This window comes from Macrobrachium nipponense, chromosome 46 (assembly GCF_015104395.2).
Source record: "Macrobrachium nipponense isolate FS-2020 chromosome 46, ASM1510439v2, whole genome shotgun sequence".
NCBI classification, from domain to species: domain Eukaryota; kingdom Metazoa; phylum Arthropoda; class Malacostraca; order Decapoda; family Palaemonidae; genus Macrobrachium; species Macrobrachium nipponense.
In genome coordinates, this window is record NC_061106.1 from 41,597,102 (window position 1) to 41,607,827 (window position 10,726).

The 10,726-nt window shown below is 36.8% G+C and overlaps 1 protein-coding gene across 4 annotated transcripts in view; it reads right to left on the bottom strand.

The window, feature by feature from the left end:
- LOC135214959 (uncharacterized) overlaps positions 1-10,726 on the bottom strand; it is a 471,889-nt gene that overhangs the window by 150,111 nt on the left and 311,052 nt on the right. The window lies entirely within an intron of this gene.

A 10,726-nucleotide genomic window follows, 5' to 3' on the forward strand; every position in this document is an offset into this window, starting at 1 on the left:
TTTCTCTCTGACCCAGAGCGAAAGGATTGTATGGTCGGGGAAATCTAAAACCGGCAGTTCGGCGAGGCTACTCCGAACCAGGACCTACTTAGGGTCCTGCTCCAAACACACACAAACGACCTCTATATAGCAAGGAACAATGCAACGTCCGGTTGCATTGTTGAATCCACAGTTTGCTTATCATTCATTGTACTCTCATGCAAAATATATTATGTTGAATCTAAGTTGGTTCATGAATTACTTTCATTTATGTCTCTCAACATAGTTCTCATACATATTATAACTCGGCATACACAAGATCTATACAAAAGAATCCACAGTATGCTTATCATTCATTGTACTCTCATGCAAAATATATTATGCTGAGTCTACGTTGGTTCATGAATTTCTTTCATTAATGTTTCTCAACATAATACTACTACATATTATAACTCGGCATACACAAGATCTATACAAAAGCAATGCGGTTCCAAGCCATTCATTACACTCAACAATATGAAACACTACGTGCTTCAATATGAATGAAAACGTAGCTGCTGTCAAAGGTTCTTCGATACAGCTGAATATGAATAGATTTTATGAATAGATTTTCAAAAGGCTTTCATGTAACGATGTATGTGCTAGGTCATAAACAGCTGTTTCTGGTGGGTTTCTGAAAGCTGACGACAGCGTAGGAGGAAACTCACATAATAGCAGACATACGATGTTAGGTGATATATATTAAAGTATTAGCGTTCAGAGTAACAGATGTACATCAAGAAATAACACTCATGGAAAGACCGACAAATATTGAAAAAAAGAAAGAAAAAGAAATAGTAATAAACATCAACACATTCTTCCTGGCGTAACAACTGTTAGTCTACGGAATCGACTCCTCGTTTAGACTTGCCGTCGTCCATCCCGGGGTCCAGCCTCTCTCATCACTAGCCCCTATAAAAGTTCGCAGCATAATGGTACCTTTAGTACAGCTTCGGGCCCTTGTATAGGCTTCCTTGTGCCGGGACTTGAAGCCTGAACCCTATTTTACATGACCGTCATGCAATAATCACAGTTAAATGAAATGAAAATAAAAAAAAAATAATAATGTCGTCTCATGAGCCTCTTACTCCCGAAAACGAAAGCAGCCAAGGTCTGGCGATTACGTCACAAACCCTCACTTATAAAAGCACGTTATGTGAAGCGAAGGTCACGTCTGACATCAAACCTAAAAACGAGTGCATCGTACAGCACGCCACCGGAAGTATGATGATCAACCGCGAATAATTGTTATTAGGTCATCGCCAAAGATTCAGTCAGTCGCGGACTGACACTGATAATTATAGATAATTACTAATTATCTGAATCACGCCTCACAGTACTCTGGTAAAATTTCTTTGTTTTTATTTATTCATTTTTTTGCCTGGATATTGTTGCTTTAACTTCTTTGTTAAGAATTAGCGCAAGGAAACAAACAAAGAGTAAGCATTCAAAAAAGATCATATATATATATATATTATATATATATATATATATATATATATATATATGTATATATATATATATATTATACATATATATAGCAAGATTTCATGAGGTTCCATGATATAATCTCAGTGAACAGGCCATAATTTATTATAAAACGTTTCGTACACAAAACACGGTGCATCATCAGTCTGTAAAGAAATAAAAAAACAATTACATTATATTAATACATAAAAGGAATTCATCAAAGATTAAAATTGATATTTAAAAAACCGTAAAAAAAGCGTTATTATTTTTCTAAAAAAGTCAGTAAAATAAACAAGAGAGAGACTACTAAAATAATATATAATGCTTTTTTACAGTTTTTTAAATGTCAATTTGAATCTTTGATGAATTTCCTTTTGTATGTAAGTTAAAATATAAATGGTAACTTTTTTGTTTTTTCTTATTTATTCCACCAGACTGGATGATGCACCGTGTTTTGGTGCTACCAGCAAACCGTTTTTATAATAAAATTATGGCCTCCTTACTGAGATTGTATCATGGAACCTCCTGAAATCTTTAAAAATATATATATATATATATATATATATATATATATATATATATCTATATATATATATATATATATATAATATATAAATATATATATATAAACTATATATATATATATATATATAATTCAAATATATTATAAATATATATATAAATTATATAAAATAAAAATATATATATATATATATATTATATATAATATAATATATAATTATATATATTAATATATATTATAATTAATATGTATACATATACACACACACATTACACGTCAATATCTAGAACCTCAAGTAAAAGGAATTTAACAGTCCGGTATACTTATTACAGGCGATAAATACGATCATATGTGAATGAAACGTACCTCTGCGATAGTGATAAGAAACAGGTCCTTTTTAATCTTATAAAAAGCATAACCCTTGATCAACGTATAATACAGCTGCCTTTCATCAAGACGAAAAGTTGAATGAAAAAAAAAAAATTTAAATTGAAAAATCTAGACTTCAAATCTCGCCCACTCAGATCTTAAACGCTCATCACCTCAAAAATCTTTTTTAAGATATCCAAGTGGCTTTTGTCAATTGGAAGAAAAGGGCCCCTCACTGCTCGTACACTCGCTTCCAGTGCAATCACGACCCCAAGACGTACTCTTCCCCCCCCTCCCCCCCATTTTTTGTTAACCCCCATTTTTATTTTTTTTTTTAAGTCACAGACCGAAGACTGGTGCCTCAAGGCCCCGTGACAACGGCGGAGGACTGGAGCTTTCCATCAGCGCAAATGCAAACAGACCAAAAGGGGTTCGTAATCCTTTCCAAGCAATCTCAGAGATCCAGACAGATCGCACCTTATCCAGACGATTAATCGCCCGAGACCCCCCCCCCCCCCCCACCACCACCACCACCACCACCAAAACCCCCTTTTGATAGTCTCCGCTGGAATACTGAAGGTGCCCAGATGTGCTTTTCAGAAATGGACAGTATCAGTCTTTTCTACAGAGAACTTTTACCCTTTTCCATTTTCTTCACAAATTTTATTCTTTTCCATTTTCTTCACAAATTTTATCCTTTTCCATTTTCAGAGAATTTTTAACCTTTTCCATTTTCTTAACAAATTTTATCCTTTTCCATTTTCTTCACAAATTTTATTCTTTTCCATTTTCTTCACAAATTTTATCCTTTTCCATTTTCTTCATAAATGTCCTCACACGAACTGCGATTCCATACAAGGGTAACCTCATATATATAATGAAATTAACATTAGATTATTATTTTCAACCGAATACTGTAATGTCAAACTGACAGACCGTCGTTTTAAAAGTTTAGTTTATTTTTTTAAAAATATAACCAAAAAAACAGGTATCAATAATATACACAAGAGAGAGAGAGAGAGAGAGAGAGAGAGTAGGAGATTGGATTGGAGAGAGAGAGAGAGAGAGAGAGTTATCCTCTAATTCAGGGAGTTACAAGGATTAGGATGTCTCAAAGACTTATTACATGAGAGAGAGAGAGAGAGAGAGAGAGCACTCAGGGAGTTACAAAGATTAGGATGTCTCAAAGACTTATTACATATGAGAGAGAGAGAGAGAGAGAGAGAGTTACAAAGATTAGGATCTCTCAAAGACTTATTACATTAAAGAGAGAGAGAGAGAGAGAGAGAGAGAGAGAGAGAGAGAGAGAGAGAGAGAGCACTCAGGGAGTTACAAAGATTAGGATGTCTTAAAGACTTATTACATGAAGAGAGAGAGAGAGAGAGAGAGGAGAGAGAGAGAGAGAGAGAGGTAACCAAGACGGTTCCATTCTGTTTCCACTCTGTAATTGAATCTGAGGAGAGACAGGAAGCCACGGGAGACTGAATGAAGACGAAAGCCAATCTACACATTGGTATTCCCAGAGTGCCCAGCTGAAAGTTTATTTCGAGACCCACACAGAATATACAGTGGCATTGCATGTACACAGGATGTACCAGATACAATAAATGTTGCTGTTTTTCAACTCTAAAAGACTCTTAAGCTACAAGTCACGAAGGTTTAGTCAGTTTGTCTTCTGGAGGAATTCAAAGCACGAGGTTACTTACATTACTTACTGTCACCTTAGGGTAAAGTAACACTTATAAATGCGTAATGATTGTTTGAACATAGGTATAGACGTCATTGAAGTCCTGATTTCTCTCCTCTGTGTGCGCTGGTTCGAATCCACGAGAGGACGAAATTATTATCAGCTACAAAATTCCCCTTAGGTTAACATATATGAAAATATATTCATTCCGAGGTAGAGCGAATTGGATATTAAAGGACATTTATTAGCTTAAAGTTTAGATAATGTAAAGATACCCTATGAAAACACTCGCTTCACAGACTTTTATCAACAACAGCTATTCACAACAATTCCTGCCATTGTTGCCAGTGAGATGTCTGATTTTCAAATTGGTATATATTATATATATTAATATATATATATATATATATATATATATATATACTCTATATATTATATATTATATAATTATATTATATAGATATATATATATATATTATTATCCATATCTAATATCTATATATATATATTATATATTATATCCATACATACACCAATTTGAAAATCAAACATCTACTTGAAAAAGAAACCCCACAACTTTTTATCTCCTTTTGATCAAAACAATTATGAACGCATTTCATAAATTAACAATGCGCTCAGCCTTGCAACTGAATTCTACTATCACTCATTTTTATCATTCGTCCATTCATCCCCGACGAACACTGAAGGAGGATGTACCACAAATGACTAAGAGAACCCCCAGTTACCTTCTCGGATTTCCCTGAAATTAATAATCTATTAATTTAATAGACAACAAAGGTCGAAATCTCCAAAATTCGGCCAAACCTGTACGATATCCTCCAACACAGCACCGCCTATAATAAGATAAAACATTCTCCAAAAATGCTAATAAATTCGGAAAAATCTCAATTTAATAATTCAGGTATTTTTTAAATGAAATCCAGACAACATTTTGCGTAATCCAGCTAACAATTAAGACAAACAAACTAACCGAAGATATGAAATAGCACACCAACTCATAGCACAGTTATCTTCAATTCAGCGGTTGAAAAATGCAAACCTTCGTTTGTTCCTTTCTTACCTTCGTTCTCTTCCAAATCCAACTTAAGAAAAACATTTATAAAAAAAAAAAACATTAGCTACTAAAGTTTCGAACGTTTCCCCATGAAGTCCGGTGGGCAACCGCCCCCTTTTCTCGAGTAATTTACGATAAAATTTTCGTTAGATTAGAAATTTAGATTGTTCATCTTGAGTCTCACGTCAAAAGACAGACGCAACATTAAACGTCACAAGACAGACGCAACGTCAAACGTCACGAGACAGACACAACATCAAATGTTAAAATACAGACGCAACATCAAACCTCAGAAGACAGACGCAACATCAAACGTCACAAGACAGACGCAACATCGAACGTCACAAGACAGACACAACGTCTGCTTCAACAGAGTCTCCAGATGTTTTAAAAACGTACAAAGAGATCATTCTAATAAATAAATCTGCCGTTCGATCGAAATACTTAGCAACGTTTTAAGTAACCTTAAAGCAAAAGCAATGTTCAATTTAAAGGATAATCATGTAATGTATTTTTTTTTTGCCCCAGTTTGATGTCTAGAGATTCCAGCAAGGCTCTTCCTTGCATGCCTTCTATAATGACATACCATCATTCTTTCAAAGTAATCATAACTGTAGTAATTACAACTGGAAAAAATGATCGAATAAACAGGCAAAATGCTTTTTTATTCTAATTATATTTTTCCTTAAGTTCGAAAGTACGGTACCCCTACTATCGGTTGAATCAAATTCTTCTGTACATTTTTTCCGACCCTGCTACTCAGCAAAGAAATGATGTTACATACAAAGCAAGGACGTACTCAAACACTCTCACTCTTTCTCCAAGAACTTCAGATTAAATTATCACCGTCCAGGAACAATTAATGACCTGCCACAACAATATTACTGTTGAAGTATTTACAAAGTTTGCCCTTCCACGAGTCTGACATAATAATGAAAGTCCACCAGTAGCTGGGCTATGTGAAGAATGCTTCGGCTTCGTCCACAGAATTCTAATTCAGAGAGCCTGGCATACGCTATGGTACTCCCACCTCTCTCTCTCTCTCTCTCTCTCTCTCTCTCTCTCTCTCTCTCTCTCTCTCTCTCTCTCTCTCTCTCTCTCTCTCTACTGGTGCAGGATGATTCAACAACTGAAAACGTTTCATGAAAGGCACAAATTTCGTTTGTTTATCAGCATTATACGTTTTTTTTATTCAGCATTACACCTTCAACTCGACTGCCCCTGTTGAAAGCAACTAATCCTATCTCCCCCTTTCGATGAGATAAAATACCTTTAAACACACTGCTCCTTTATTCAGCCACTTTTAAAAAAATAAAGACAAACACTGCTCTACCAATGGCAATAGAGAAAATAAAAAAGGATGGGGGGGGGGGGGGGTGTGTTAAGCAAACAACGGTCCGTTCAACACTGCTAAAAAATTATGCCTTGATTTCAGTGCGAGTCTCTCTCTCTCTCTCTCTCTCTCTCTCTCTCTCTCTCTCTCTCTCTCTCTCAGTCTAGGCATCTCAGTCCCAGGAGCCTAAAAACTCAAGAGAAAGGAAGGAAATGAACCCTTTCATCGTCTATGAAATAAAAAACCATAAAAGTAACAAAAAAATTAATAAGTAGACAAACTGACAGAAAGAGATAAGAAGCCAGGAGGAAGCTCGAATGTGGAAAAACGTTCGAATGGGGAAAAAACTTTCGAATGGGGAAAAACGTTAAAATGTGGAAAAATGTTCGAATGTGGAAAAATGTTCGAATGTGGAAAAACGTTCGAACATGGAAAAACGTTCGAATATGGAAAAACGTTCAAATGTGGAAAAACGTTCGAATGTGGAAAAAAAACGTTTTATGTAAAAAAAAACGTTAAAAAGTTTCGAAAATGTTGGAAAAAAGTTAAAAAAATTGGAAAAAATACGAATGAGGAAAACGTTAATAAGTGGAATCTACTAACAATACGTCGACAAAAAATGCTCCATCATCACCCAAGACATTTTATTGGTTTTGGTTCAAGACACGAAATGTCAAAATATGACATTTTTTCGAATCAGGCGTTAGGGACCCAAGGTCTTGAAGAGATAAGATTGAAAAGGGGAAGGGTGGGGGGAGCAAAAGCAACGAACGTATCTCGAAGATAAGGATAAGATTATTCTGATTACACACTCCACCTCCAATACAATCGGCTTTTCTTCACAGCTCGCCCGAGTTTTATGGGGTATTTGAGCCAAAGAAACTTCAAAGAAAGGACACGAGAGAGAGAGAGAGAGAGAGAGAGAGAGAGAGAGAGAGAGAGAGAGAGAGAGAGGCCTTATTTTCAACATTCTCAGAAATGACAAAATTACGCTGTTAAAATTAAGTTTAATTTTCAATGAACCATGGAGAGAGAGAGAGAGAGAGAGAGAGAGAGAGAGAGAGAGAGAGAGAGAGAGAGAGGCCTTATTTTCAACATTCTCAGAAATGATTGAATTACGCTGTTAAAATTAAGTATATAATTTTCAATTAACCATGGGGGGGGGGGGGGGGGGGGGGGGGGGGGGAAGAAGAGAGAGAAGAGAAAGAGAGAGGACTTATATCAACATTTCAGAAATGATTGAATTACGCTGTTAAAATTAAGAATATAATTTTCAATTAACCATGAGAGAGAGAGAGAGAGAGAGAAGAGAGTAACAGAGGCCTATTTTAAAACATTCTCAGAAATGACAAAATTACCGCTGTAAAATTGAAGTTTAACTTTCAATGAACCATGGAGAGAGAGAAGAGAAGAGAGAGGAGAGAGGGCCTTATTTTTCAACATCTCAGAAAGATGATGAATACGCTGTTAAAATTAAGTATATAATTTCAAGGGGGGGGGGGGAATCCCATACACAGAAAAACCTACACACGGTACGAAAGGGATAACATTTGTGAGGACGCATTCAGACCTCTTATTTACGCCTCTGACTAGTGACCTCCTTTCAAATATATTGCATAGTGGACCCAGTTTTCCGTATAAGCTGCATTGCTCCGCGTTCGATTGTCTGTTTGTCTGTATGGCGTTTTTACGTTGCATGGAACCACCAGTGGTTATTCAGCAACGGGACCAAAGGCTTTACGTGACTTCCGAACCACGTCGAGAGCGAACATCTATCACCAGAAATACACATCTCTGACCCCTCAATGTACTGCCCGAGAATCGAACTCGCGGCCACCGAGGTCGCAGGCCAAGACTATACCGATCACGCCACTGAAGCGCAGCACTGCTCCACGTCTGATTCTCTGAGACTTGAGACTTTCTTCGTAACTTTACATCTAGTACTCGCTTCATAGAATTGGGTCCAATTGCAAACAGGGATACAAAGCCTGAAGTATTTTTACGGGATATATATCGTTAAACAAGTGAGATACTTAGGTACCCAAAAGAGCTGGTCTGCTAAGAGGAGGAAATGCTTTTCGGTAACGTTCGCTCAGTGGTGCAGTGCCAGATTTTGTTGCATAACTATACTCTGTTTTTTTCCCATCTGTCCATCCGCCTGTGGTGTTTTCGCATGGTAACATTGCGTCTCGTGCTTTAAATAGTTACGCTATGTGTAAGTTTTACGTAAATAAACGGATATCTGGGTGTACATTTGCAACTGAAAAGTGTTTTAATAATTTACTGTATGCGAATTACACCGTTAATATTCGAAATAAGATATTATTTAAAGCCCGGGACGCAGTGTTACCATGCGCAAACACCGCAGGCGGATGGACAGATGGAAAAAAAAAAAACAGAGTATAGTGACCTCCTTTCAAATGTATTGCATAGTGGACCCAGTTTTCCGTATAAGCTGCATTGCTCCGCGTTTGATTGTCTGTTTGTCTGTATAGTGTTTTTACGCTGCATGGAATTAGTGGTTATTCAGCAACGGGACCAACGGCTTTACGTGACTTCCGAACCACGTCGAGAGTGAACTTCTATCACCAGAAATACACATCTCTGACCCCTCAATGTAATGCCCGAGAATCGAACTCGCGGCCACTGAAGCGCAGCATTGCTCCACGTCTGATTCTCCGAGACTTGAGACTTTCTTCTTAACTTTACATCTAATACTTGCTTCATAGAATTGGGTCCATTTGCAAACAGGGAAACAAAGCCTGAAGTATTTTTACTGGATATATACCTATCGTTAAACAAGTGAGATACTTAGGTACTGAAAAGAGCTGGTCGGCTAGGAGGAGGAGGAAATGCTTTTCGGTAACGTTCGCTTAGCAAGGCAGTGCCAGATTCTTGTTGCATAACTATACTCTGATTTTTTCCATCTGTCCATCCGCCTGTGGTGTTTTTGTATGGTAACACTGCGTCCCGGTCTTCAAATAGTTACGCTAAGTGTAATTTTTAGGTAAATAAAAGGATATCTGGGTGTACATTTGCAACTGAAAAGTGTTTTAATAATTTACTGTATGCGAATTACACCGTTAATATTCGAAATAGGATATTGTTATTATTGTTGAATGTAAGTTGAATGTAACTATCTAAAGCCCGGGACGCAGTGTTACCATACGCAAACACCACAGGCGGATGGACAGATGGAAAAAACAGAGTATAAATGACTTTTACACGTGGACTGATATAGTCATACCCCAAAATTAAATCAGACCGAAATTGCAAATAGATATTCAAAAAGCATTCACGACTTACAAACTCATTTTCAAGATGCTAAAGAAAAACTTAAAATTCTTTTACACTGTGTCTTCGAGGACTACGTCATTCTATCCAGAGAACAATGACACGCGAATTACTCAAGTTTTAATATATACAATCTCGCAATAATTCAGGGAAAAGTATTGCATACTTATTCAAGAACTGGGTTCGACCTGGGGTCTAGTTTTTTTTTTTATTCATTTATTTTTTTTTTTAGAAATTTCGTCTATTCGAGAAAAGAAAGTGGCTCAAACGACGAAATACAGATTGCATTTTTTATTTCTATACAACAACAAACATAAGTAATGTAATGCCAGCTTCAGTGTAAGCAAACAAGCGAAAAGAAAAGAGATAAATGTTGCAAAGGAAAAGCAAACGAGGTGATGATTGATGAGGCTACTTACTGCCGCTCGATTTCACAATCTGGAATCATTACCCGCTAAAATATAAGCGCGCCTCGCGGCCAGAGACATTAGATCCGCCAAACCTTGTAGAGGCCACGTAGTCCAGGCAGTTCCCAGAATGTTTAGTCTAATGACGTCAAATCTGGCACAGACCATTCACTCCAAGGAAAACTAAGAGAGATACAAAGAACACCGTAAATCAGGAGCAGAATACACTTCGATTAGCATTTTGAACAGCCTACTGTTCAAAAGAAGAGGAGACACAATGACCAAAAGCATAACCAATATCATATTATGAAGACCTTTGCATTCTCGTACCATTGCGCAAGCCAGTTAAGCCAGTCATCATAACAAAGAGCCCTCAATTCGATCAGAGTCTACTGTTCAAAAGAAGAAGAGATGCCTAAAGGAAGACACAAGACCAAAAAAAAGCACGACTATATCCACATCTTTTGAGACATTTCGCATCTCGTACCAATATACGCAAGCCAGGGCTACACCTTTTAAGTCAGTTATCTTAACAAAGAGTCCTCAATGC